The following is a 10,242-nucleotide window of genomic DNA, read 5'->3' on the forward strand; positions in this document are numbered from 1 at the left end:
CCTGCCACACCTGGTGTGGGGGCTTGTGCCTTGGTCTGCCTGACTGTTCGTGGCAACCGGGTCTGGGGGTTTAAGATTTTGGCATCTGCCTGTTAGATCCCGGTAGCGGCCTGGTGGGGTCTGGGTCCCTGGGCTCTGCTGGGTCCCCGGCGGGGGTGGTCGCCCCTGGGTCCCGGGTCGCTGGGTCCCGGGCTCGGCCGGCTAGGGAGTGGGAGGCTGCGGGCGGGCCTGAGGGCTTGCCGCTGATATCTCCAGGGACTCTGCCGGCTGCTGGTTGTGGCCCCCCGGGGCGATCCTCTGTGCCTCTCGAGGGGGGCGGGGGCCTTCCTGGTTGCAGTCTCCTTGGGGTTCCTGCGTTCTGGGGCAGCGCCTGGATCTCTGGGACTTGGAGCTCCCCCCGTCTCCTGCGCATCTTTGGGGGGCGGATCTGTGGTCCCTCACACTCTCTGTTGGGCGCTCCTATAGAGAAACCTTAAATAAACAAGCGTGTGTACACACACAGGTGCTCACATGGTGCTCTCAAAAGTATGGGCTTGGGCACGTTAAACACAGGTCTTAAGACTATGGTGGGCACTTAATGCGTTGTGATTTATTATCGTGATTCTTCAGTTAAGCAATGTTGATTATATATATATATTTTTTTTTTCTTTTCATCAAGTTGACGCAGTGATAGGTAGATCTTGTTGTATTGTTGTTGTGTCCCTTTTTTGTGTCCCTTTGTTTTGTTTTTTTGTCTTTTTCTGCAGGTCTAGAAGCAGACTCTTGTTCATTTTTGTTTATTTTTGTGGAACACCCCCCCCCCCCCCTCCCCCCTCCCCACCTTTTCTTTTCCTTTCTCTTTCACCTCTGTCTCCGTGTCTGGCCGTTTTTGTGTCCCTTTGTTGTTGTTTTTTTTTTGTCTTTTTCTGCAGGTCTAGAAGCAGACTCTTGTTCATTTTTGTTTATTTTTGTGGAACCCCCCCCCCCCCCTCCCCACCTTTTCTTTTCCTTTCTCTTTCACCTCTGTCTCCGTGTCTGGCCGTTTTTGTGTCCCTTTGTTGTTGTTTTTTTTGTCTTTTTCTGCAGGTCTAGAAGCAGACTTGTTCATTTTTGTTTATTTTTGTGGAACCCCCCACCCCCCCCCCCCCCACCCCCCCGTCCCCACCTTTTCTTTTCCTTTCTCTTTCACCTCTGTCTCCGTGTCTGGTCGGAATTACAAAGCATTCAACAACAATAACAATAAAGTTTTAAGTATCAGGAGTGACATTAAAAGCAAACGCTTTGATGCTCCACCTGAGAATAAATCTGTAAGGCTTGTCACCAGCTTTCAGACATCAATTCTGCTTGCTTCACAGCCAGACAGGACACGGTAAAAAAAAAAAAAAAAAAAGTTTAGAACTCATGAAGCGGTGTGAATCCAGTCCTGGTTTTTAAGTTTACAACGCATGAAGCTGTGTGAATCCAGTCCTGGTTTTTAAGTTTAGAACTCATGAAGCTGTGGTTTTTAAGTTTAAAACTCATGAAGCTTTGTGAATCTAGTTCTGGTTTTTAAGTTTACAACGCATGAAGCTGTGTGAATCCAGTCCTGGTTTTTAAGTTTAGAACGCCTGAAGCTGAGTGAATCCAGTCCTGGTTTTCAAGTTTACAACGCATGAAGCTGTGTGAATCCAGTCCTGGTTTTTAAGTTTAGAACTCATGAAGCTTTGTGAATCTAGTTCTGGTTTTTAAGTTTACAACTCATGAAGCTGTGTGAATCCAGTCCTGGTTTTTAAGTTTACAACGCATGAAGCTGTGTGAATCCAGTCCTGGTTTTTAAGTTTAGAATGAATGAAGCTGTGTGAATCCAGTCCTGGTTTTTAAGTTTAGAACTCATGAAAGTGTGAATCCAGTCCTGGTTTTTAAGTTTACAACGTATGAAGCTGTGTGAATCCAGTCCTGGTTTTTAAGTTTACACTGCATGAAGCTGTGTGAATCCAGTCTTGGTTTTTAAGTTTATAACGTATGAAGCTGTATGAATCCAGTCCTGGTTTTTAAGTTTACAATGCATGAAGCTGTGTGAATCCAGTCCTGGTTTTTAAGTTTAGAACTCATGAAGCGGTGTGAATCCAGTCCTGGTTTTTAAGTTTACAACGCATGAAGCTGTGTGAATCCAGTCCTGTTTTTTAAGTTTAGAACTCATGAAGCTGTGTGAATCCAGTCCTGGTTTTTCAGTTTAAAACTCATGAAGCTTTGTGAATCTTGTTCTGGTTTTTAAGTTTACAACGCATGAAGCTGTGTGAATCCAGTCCTGGTTTTTAAGTTTAGAACGCATGAAGCTGTGTGAATCCAGTCCTGGTTTTCAAGTTTACAACGCATGAAGCTGTGTGAATCCAGTCTTGGCTTTTAAGTTTAGAACTCATGAAGCTTTGTGAATCTAGTTCTGGTTTTTAAGTTTACAACTCATGAAGCTGTGTGAATCCAGTCCTGGTTTTTAAGTTTAGAACGAATGAAGCTGTGTGAATCCAATCCTGGTTTTTAAGTTTAGAACTCATGAAAGTGTGAATCCAGTCCTGGTTTTTAAGTTTAGAACTCATGAAGCTGTGTGAATCCAGTCCTGGTTTTTAAGTTTACAACGTATGAAGCTGTGTGAATCCAGTCCTGGTTTTTAAGTTTACAATGCATGAAGCTGTGTGAATCCAGTCCTGGTTTTTAAGTTTAGAACTCATGAAGCTGTGTGAATCCAGTCCTGGTTTTTTTATGTTTAGAACTCATGACTGAGTCACTAAAAGAATCTCTTATAAAAACATCAAAGCAGTGAGACAAATCTCATCATGTACCGAGTCTCACCTAGACCCAATGCAGGAACCGAAGGAATCCAGAGCAACTAAAGCTTTAAAGGAAGCAGCAAACTGCTCTAGAGTAGCAGTTTCAGACAGGAAGTGTCGACTGTGTGAGCAGCCATTGTTAAGGGAGATTGAGAGCCTGTTGTGTGAACATAGACATATTTTCTTCCACCAGGAAGCTGACATGACAACGCAGAGTGTGAATTCTCCTATGTGAGACAAAAACATTGGGTGTCAATTATCAGAAGTGCAGAAATGCACACTCGCAGGCTCGTCTTCAGCCAGCTGGTGTAACGGCGCTCACTGAGGCTGCGTTCTCCACACAGAGACGTTTAACCAGCCACAGAAACACTCATCCAGCTCCTTGATGTCACACGTGACTCAGTACCTGTCACAAATATTTAATAGCATGATGTATTAGTTTTATATGAGCTGTGCTTCCTTTACATGACATCTTTTTGGGATGCACGGCAACAGCTGATTCACATTTACACTCAATCAAGTTCAAGATGGCTGCCACAGCTAACTGACTCTAGCAGATAACATGTGGAACATTTTCACAGCATAGTAGTAAAGCACTGGGGATTGGCTGAGGGTTCTCAACACTTTCTATGCGAGACGTTCCCGTAACGCCGCCATGTTTGTCTCTCAGCTAAATGTCTCCTGAAGCTCCGTGAAGACTGCAGCCTGTGAGGCAGCAGTTAGGATGAGTGTTGGTAAGCTCCAGCTCCCGAAAACACGGCTTTAACAAATAGTTTGTGTTTCACAGAAGAGAAAACATGTTTGAATGATTATTTCTGATTCTAACAGGTCACTCTGGGTGTCTCATGCAGCCTGAACATGAAAATAGTCTCCTACACCTATCTCCTGCATCAACTTCTGATCGAAAACAGACAGTGAAACTCTAGGATTAGATAATCCTGACAGATCTACGTCACACTGTCACTAACAGGACTCACCCATCTGGATTCACGACGGGGAAACTGTTGTTGGTTTAGACCAGGAACAGCAGAGAAAGTCTCAGCTAGTAGAAGCTAACCGTTAGCATTAGCAACTCCACCACACAGCAGAACTCCTCCAAGATTGTGTTACTTTTAAAGATAAAACATCAACGTTGTACAGCAGTCAGTGATAGAGTGGTGTTGCTGTTAGCCAATCAGAGGAGAGATTGCCACATATCAGGACGTAAGACTCCAGATCCTGTCATCTGAAGCTCAGCTGTGATGGGAAAACTTTCTAGATCCTGATCCTGGTTCTGACATGTCCTTTGATTTCTTCTGTAGCTGTAGTGTCATACAGCCTGGACGTTTAAGGGATGAGCTAGAGGTCTCAGTTGATTGATTGATTGATTGGTTGATTGATTGATTGCTTGCTTGCTTGCTTGATTGATTGATTGATTGATTGATTGATTGATTGATTGATTGATTGATTGATTGAACGTTATTACAATTGAAATGAGTTTTTCCAGCAGCGGACACCTTCATTCCATTTACAGAATACAAAATAATAATAATAAAAACAGATAAAATAGATAAAGCTATAAAGAGCACAGATTGTGTTATTGCACACTGTTGTCCTGGATTATTGCACATAGCACGCTGATCATTCTGTTCAAATCTGATCAGACGCCCCCCCTCCCCGTGTTTGGTGGCATATGGGTGACTTCTATTGGCATAAATGGTAAAGGGCCTGTAGTTGTACAGCACCTGCTTAGGGTTCTACAACTCCCCAAGGCACTTCACAACACAATCAGTCATTCACCCTTTCACATGCTGGTGGTGATGAGCTACAATATAGCCACAGCTGCCCTGGGGTGCACTGACAGAGGTGAGGCTGCCGAGCACAGGCGCTACCGGTCCCTCTGACCACCACCAGCAGGCAATCTGGGTTACGTGTCTTGCCCAAGGACACAACAGCAGCATTCCCTGGTCAGAGCCGGGATCGAACCTGCAACCTTCCGATTACTGGACAACCCGCTCTACCTCCTGATGCTGTCCCTCTATGCTGTCATCATGCAGATGAACACCAGGTGAAGACTTTCAGATAGTTTAATTAAAGTCCTTCCAACGGCGATGATGAGCATCAGATGTGAGTAGGAATAGACTCGTTGATTTTTCAGATGAGCAGGTTGTCCATGGAACATGCGTTCACCACACGTGGCCATGACAGTGCCATCGTCACACCCTCAGCAGCAGGTTTCGGCTAAGAGCTTGAAGAGGAGGAGGTGAGACTTTCCCTTCTTTATGTAAGGATGTTCCACGTCCGACTGGGTTGGGTTAGGGTTAGGATTGGGAGTGTCTTTTCTAGCCCTTCTCACGTTAAAGGGCAGCAGCAGCTGCTTCTCTAACATCAACACTAATGCTTATCCTTCTTGGCAGGTGTTGCCATATGCCTGAACGCTCCAGATAAGCATACTGTCACAAGTGCTTTTATAGACATTCTTATAATCAGTTAATCAGTGTGTTTGATAAGCATCACCTGGCAGCCACTCACCCTCCGAATGCCTCGGAGAGCAGTGAAGGGTGGACTTTCCTTCACAGCGTCTGTCTTCTGCTTTAGCGTCTGTTATAAAAGTACTGTTAGACCACGTTCCCTCGGAGCGTGAGACACTGTTTACTATCAGACAGTCACTTTGATTAGTGGAGATGCAGAAATAATTATCTTTAAATTGCACAAAAATATGGTGTCCTATCTTACTTACCGAGTCGGCGGGTATGCCCCAACTAAAAACTGAAAAGCAAAGTGAACGGTTCATTGAGGACGGTAGCGTGGGTCTCATTGCATTGCTACATGGTATTCTTTATTTACAAGCTCTCCATTTGGGTCCAGGGGTCAGATCCAGCAGCAACGGTTTTATCCTTCTGCTTAAAGGTTCTGTATCATGCTATTTTAAACCTTTTAAACAGTACATGATAAAATATCACAGTTGGCACTACTAAGATGCAATTTCTCTTAAGTACAAGTTATTTCTGTTAGCCTGACTTTATACCCAGAAATGAAACCGTTTGTTTCAGTAAAGCTCCGCCCACGCCTGCTCTGACATAACGCACCTACAACAGCTTCTTACGCTGGGGACACATCGGCCCGCCGAAGCGCCGCGAAGATGGGACCGCCTTCATTCGGCGCCCTTGTTATCCTATTCTATACACCACATGGGGTGCCGAAGCGCCGCGCGCCAGCGCTCCAGCTCGCGCCGTGCGCCAGCGCTCCAGCTCGCGCCGTGCAGCAATCGTTTCGGCGTCTGCTCTATTTTTTTCACGAGCCGCGGGTGAACCGCGTCAATTCTGGCAGGAAGTCAAACCTAGACATAAGAGGCAGGCCGGTAAATTTAACTAAATAAAGCATTTCAAAATACAGTTCCGCGATGGTCAAATTTGTTCGTAAACAGACACTGCATAAAAACCACACGAACACACACACACACACCCGTGTGTGTGTGTGTGTGTGTGTGTGTGTGTGTGTGTGTGTGTGTGTGTGTGTGTGAGACCACGTGAAGGGGGTGTGGTTTTGGGTGTCTTTCAACCGGAGCAAACAGGACAGGCAGAAAGTCGTTGGCCAGCTATTAACAACTGGTTCACACCATAAGTTCAAACACACACAAATGATAGAGCCCTGCATGGGCCTAAAATCTGAGCCCGTGTCCGGCCCGGCCCGAGGGGGTGGATCCCCAGCCCGGTCCGAAAAGTTTTTCCGGATTCTCTTTCCCGACCCGAGCCTGACTTTATTTTTTTTAACCTTTCATAATGTTTTAGCATGATAGAATGCTCAGCATTCTAATTATCTGTGAGAAGCGTTCTGCAGTAAAAAAAAAAAAAAAAAAAAAAAAAAGAACAACAGCATTCAATGCAGCTTTTTTTTCTAACAGAGCGCATTTTCAGAGCGGCAGATTAAATAAAGGCCCCAATTAATACAGTGTTTGTGAATTTAATCTGTCGCTCTGAAAATGCACTCTCCAGTTAGAAAACAACCCAGCAATGAATGCTCTATTTTTTTAACTCCAGAGCCAATTTATTCACAGAAAAATAGAATGCTGCCGTTTTCATGAGAATAAACGAATGGTTTCTGACATATCAAAGTGGACATAAAATGGCAAATTAGAATAGGGGCACATGTTTCAATCAGCAGTTTGAGAATGTGTTTATATAGGCATATTTATAAACCATACAGACCTTAACTGAGCTACAGGTGCCGGTGCGTGAGAGGCAGGCAGGTGCTGCTACATTTAAGTGTTTCCGTTTTTTTATGAATTCGATTAAAAATAAAGGTGCCCGGCCGGGCCCGTGTCCGAGGTAACTACACAGTCGTTGGCCCGAAGCCCGCCCCTCGGGCCGGGCCGACCCGCAGGCTTAGGGCCTCAGTGCACATGTACAAACACACACACAAACAACAAGGGGGGGGGGGGGGCGTGTAGAGGAAAAGAGCAGAGTAAAGGCAGAGAGGAAATGGAGGACACCAAGTGGTTAAAAGAAAAACTACGAGGCGCGCCTCGACCGGAGCGGAGAAACAAGCGTCTGGTCTGAACTGAAGAGCAGCGAGCAGCAGCCGAATTTCGTGAGCGCTTCGCCTGCCGGCGCTTCGCCTGCCGGCGCTTCGGCGGCCGGTGTTTCCCCGGCCGGTGTTTCCCCGGCGTTAGGCTGGCCTGCTGTTGTCTTGTACTTGAAGTCCAGTGGTGGTTTGCCATGTGCTGACCCAGGTTCGACTCTCTGTGTCAGCAGTAAATTATTTAGCTAGCTGAAGCAGATGCCATTTTTAATTTATATTTTAGTTTTATTAAATATTTTCTGCAAAATATTTTGTCTGTGAAGACCTTCGAATCTGGTCGTTTCCATGCAGCATTTAGTTGATTGGCTCTGCTCTCGCTACATGGACTCACACTGGCTAAATAAACAAACAGTCCTTATATTTTAACAGTTTACCAATAAAGGGTTGAAAACATCGCACTGGCAAGTGCAGCTAAACGTTTCTCTAACCGCTGGAGTACCAAGTCTACTAAAGCACAGTCGCCTAAGACAGATGACCTGAGCTGGCCATATTCGTGTCCTTGTAGACAGGACTCATGGTTCTCACACCGGTGTTTTGTCCCTCTGTGATGGTTTAGTGATTTGAGCTGTTTGAAAGTGTCACGTTGCGGGTGTGGATGACGGCGGACCATGTGTGGAGGAGCTGACCAGGAGGCAAAAATGCTGGCTCGGATAAAGTAAAAATGGTTTTAATGGCAGAGCGAGAACGACAGAACAAAACAACGCTGACAACAAACAATGATCCGACAAAGACTCAAACAAGACGGGAGGTATAAATACTCAGGGAAACAGTCAGGAACACATGGGCAGATTAACAAGGGGCAGGTGAAAACAGTAAAGACCAATCAGGAGGCAGGCGAGAGTCACAGTAAGGGAGGCAGGAGCAGATTATGACAGTACCCCCCCCCCCCCAGGGGGCGGATATCAGACGCTCACAAAACCCCCATAACTCGGGACATTGGAACTTGGGAGACTCGGGACACTGGAACTCGGGAGACTTGGGACACTGGAACTCGGGGACTCGGGACACTGGAACACTCGGGAACTTGGAAACCGGAACACTCGGGAACTTGGAAACAGGAACTCGGGAATTTGGAAACAGGAACTCGGGAACTTGGAAACAGGAACTCGGGAACTTAGAAACAGGAACTTCGACTCGGGAACAGGAACCTCCGACTCGGGAACAGGAACCTCTGACTCGGGAACAGGAACCTCTGACTCGGGAACAGGCTGGACCGGAGCTTCATGGACGGGCTGGACCGGAGCCTCGTGGACGAGCTGGACCTGAGCCTGTGCATTCTCCGGGACCACCGCTGAAGCAGGATGCGATGCGTCCTCTGGGACCACTGCTGAAGCAGGATGCGGTGATGGCAGATGGAACTCAGTCCTGGGTGGCAGAGCAGGGGCCTCTGAAATAGGTGGCGCAACTCTGGCTTAGGAGGGTTCCTTGAGCTCAGTCCTGGGTGGCAGAGCAGGGGCCTCTGAAATAGGTGGCACAACTCTGGCTTAGGAGGGTTTCTTGAGCTCTGGTTTGGGCTGCAGCAGCAGGACTCTGAAGAGGCTGCAGCATGGAGGATCTGCAGGCATAGGCCCCGTAGGTGTGGACCGGGAAGTTGATGAACTGCAGGAGCGACGCGAGGAAACCAGGATCGGCGGCAGGTACTCGACAAACGGTCAGAGCAGGTGCACATCAGGATCCAACTGGGTCCATAGGCGGAGGCTCGGGTGAAGGGAAGCAGAAATGGAGCGGGAAGACCAGCCCTACCACCCTGAAGAATGTTGGCGTGCGTAGGGGGTTTTACCTCACCAAAACTCCAGGATCCGCAGCTTCCATGGGAAAACAGGATGGGGCGAAACAGCAGGAGAGGAGAATGATCTTGACCACCCCGAGAAACAGGTAGGATGCGCCAAAACCTCCCAATGGGCTCGACCACCCCGAGAACAGGTAGGATGCACCGAAAACCCCTCAAGACGAAATCTCCCTCCGCTGAAAAGGAGAAAAAAGCAAAAAATAATAATCCTCCAGGGAGACGTTTTGAGCTCACCACAAGTCCAGGTTGGTCAGATCATTCTGTCACATTGCGGGTGTGGATGACGGCGGACCATGTGTGGAGGAGCTGACCAGGAGGCAAAAATGCAGGCTCGGATAAAGTAAAAATGGTTTTAATGGCAGAGCGGGAACGGCAGAACAAAACAACGCTGACAACAAACAATGATCCGACAAAGACTCAAACAAGACGGGAGGTATAAATACTCAGGGAAACAGTCAGGAACACATGGGCAGATTAACAAGGGGCAGGTGAAAAAAATAAAGACTAATCAGGAGGCAGGGGAGAGTCACAGTAAGGGAGGCAGGAGCAGATTGTGACAGAAGGCAGTGATCTGCGTTGACATTGTTCCATTCAGAAGAACCATCATTATACTCAGTTTGGTCCAAATGCACTGTAGAAGCATTTCACCACTGTACAGTTGGCTTTCAACAACCTCTTGATGCTACATTTTCAGGAGTATGTTACTGGCATTAATGCACTCACCAATCAGCACTGAGGGTACATGTATTATAACGGAAAAGCGGTAAAAGTTTTCTGCACCAAAGCAAAGCAGCCATGACTGGTTCAGATGACATCTTGGAGCTTGAAGACCTGCCCGTTTGTTTCAAACCAGCAGTGTGGAAACACCTTTTGGCGCAGTGATCCGTGCAAATAAGCAGGACAGCAAGAGGAAAGCCAAAACCATGATAATGCAGTAATAAAAGGCCTAACCCTTTATCATTATGCAGTTTTAAACACACCCCAGTAGCTAATAAACACTTTAATACAGCTAATCTGAGTGACATAGCAAACCCATACCTATGCACGTAAACACCTACAGCCCCACAGGATCCAAACAAAGGTCAAAGTAGCTCAAATCTACATTTGGAA

This window comes from Nothobranchius furzeri, chromosome 12, assembly GCF_043380555.1.
Source record: "Nothobranchius furzeri strain GRZ-AD chromosome 12, NfurGRZ-RIMD1, whole genome shotgun sequence".
NCBI classification, from domain to species: domain Eukaryota; kingdom Metazoa; phylum Chordata; class Actinopteri; order Cyprinodontiformes; family Nothobranchiidae; genus Nothobranchius; species Nothobranchius furzeri.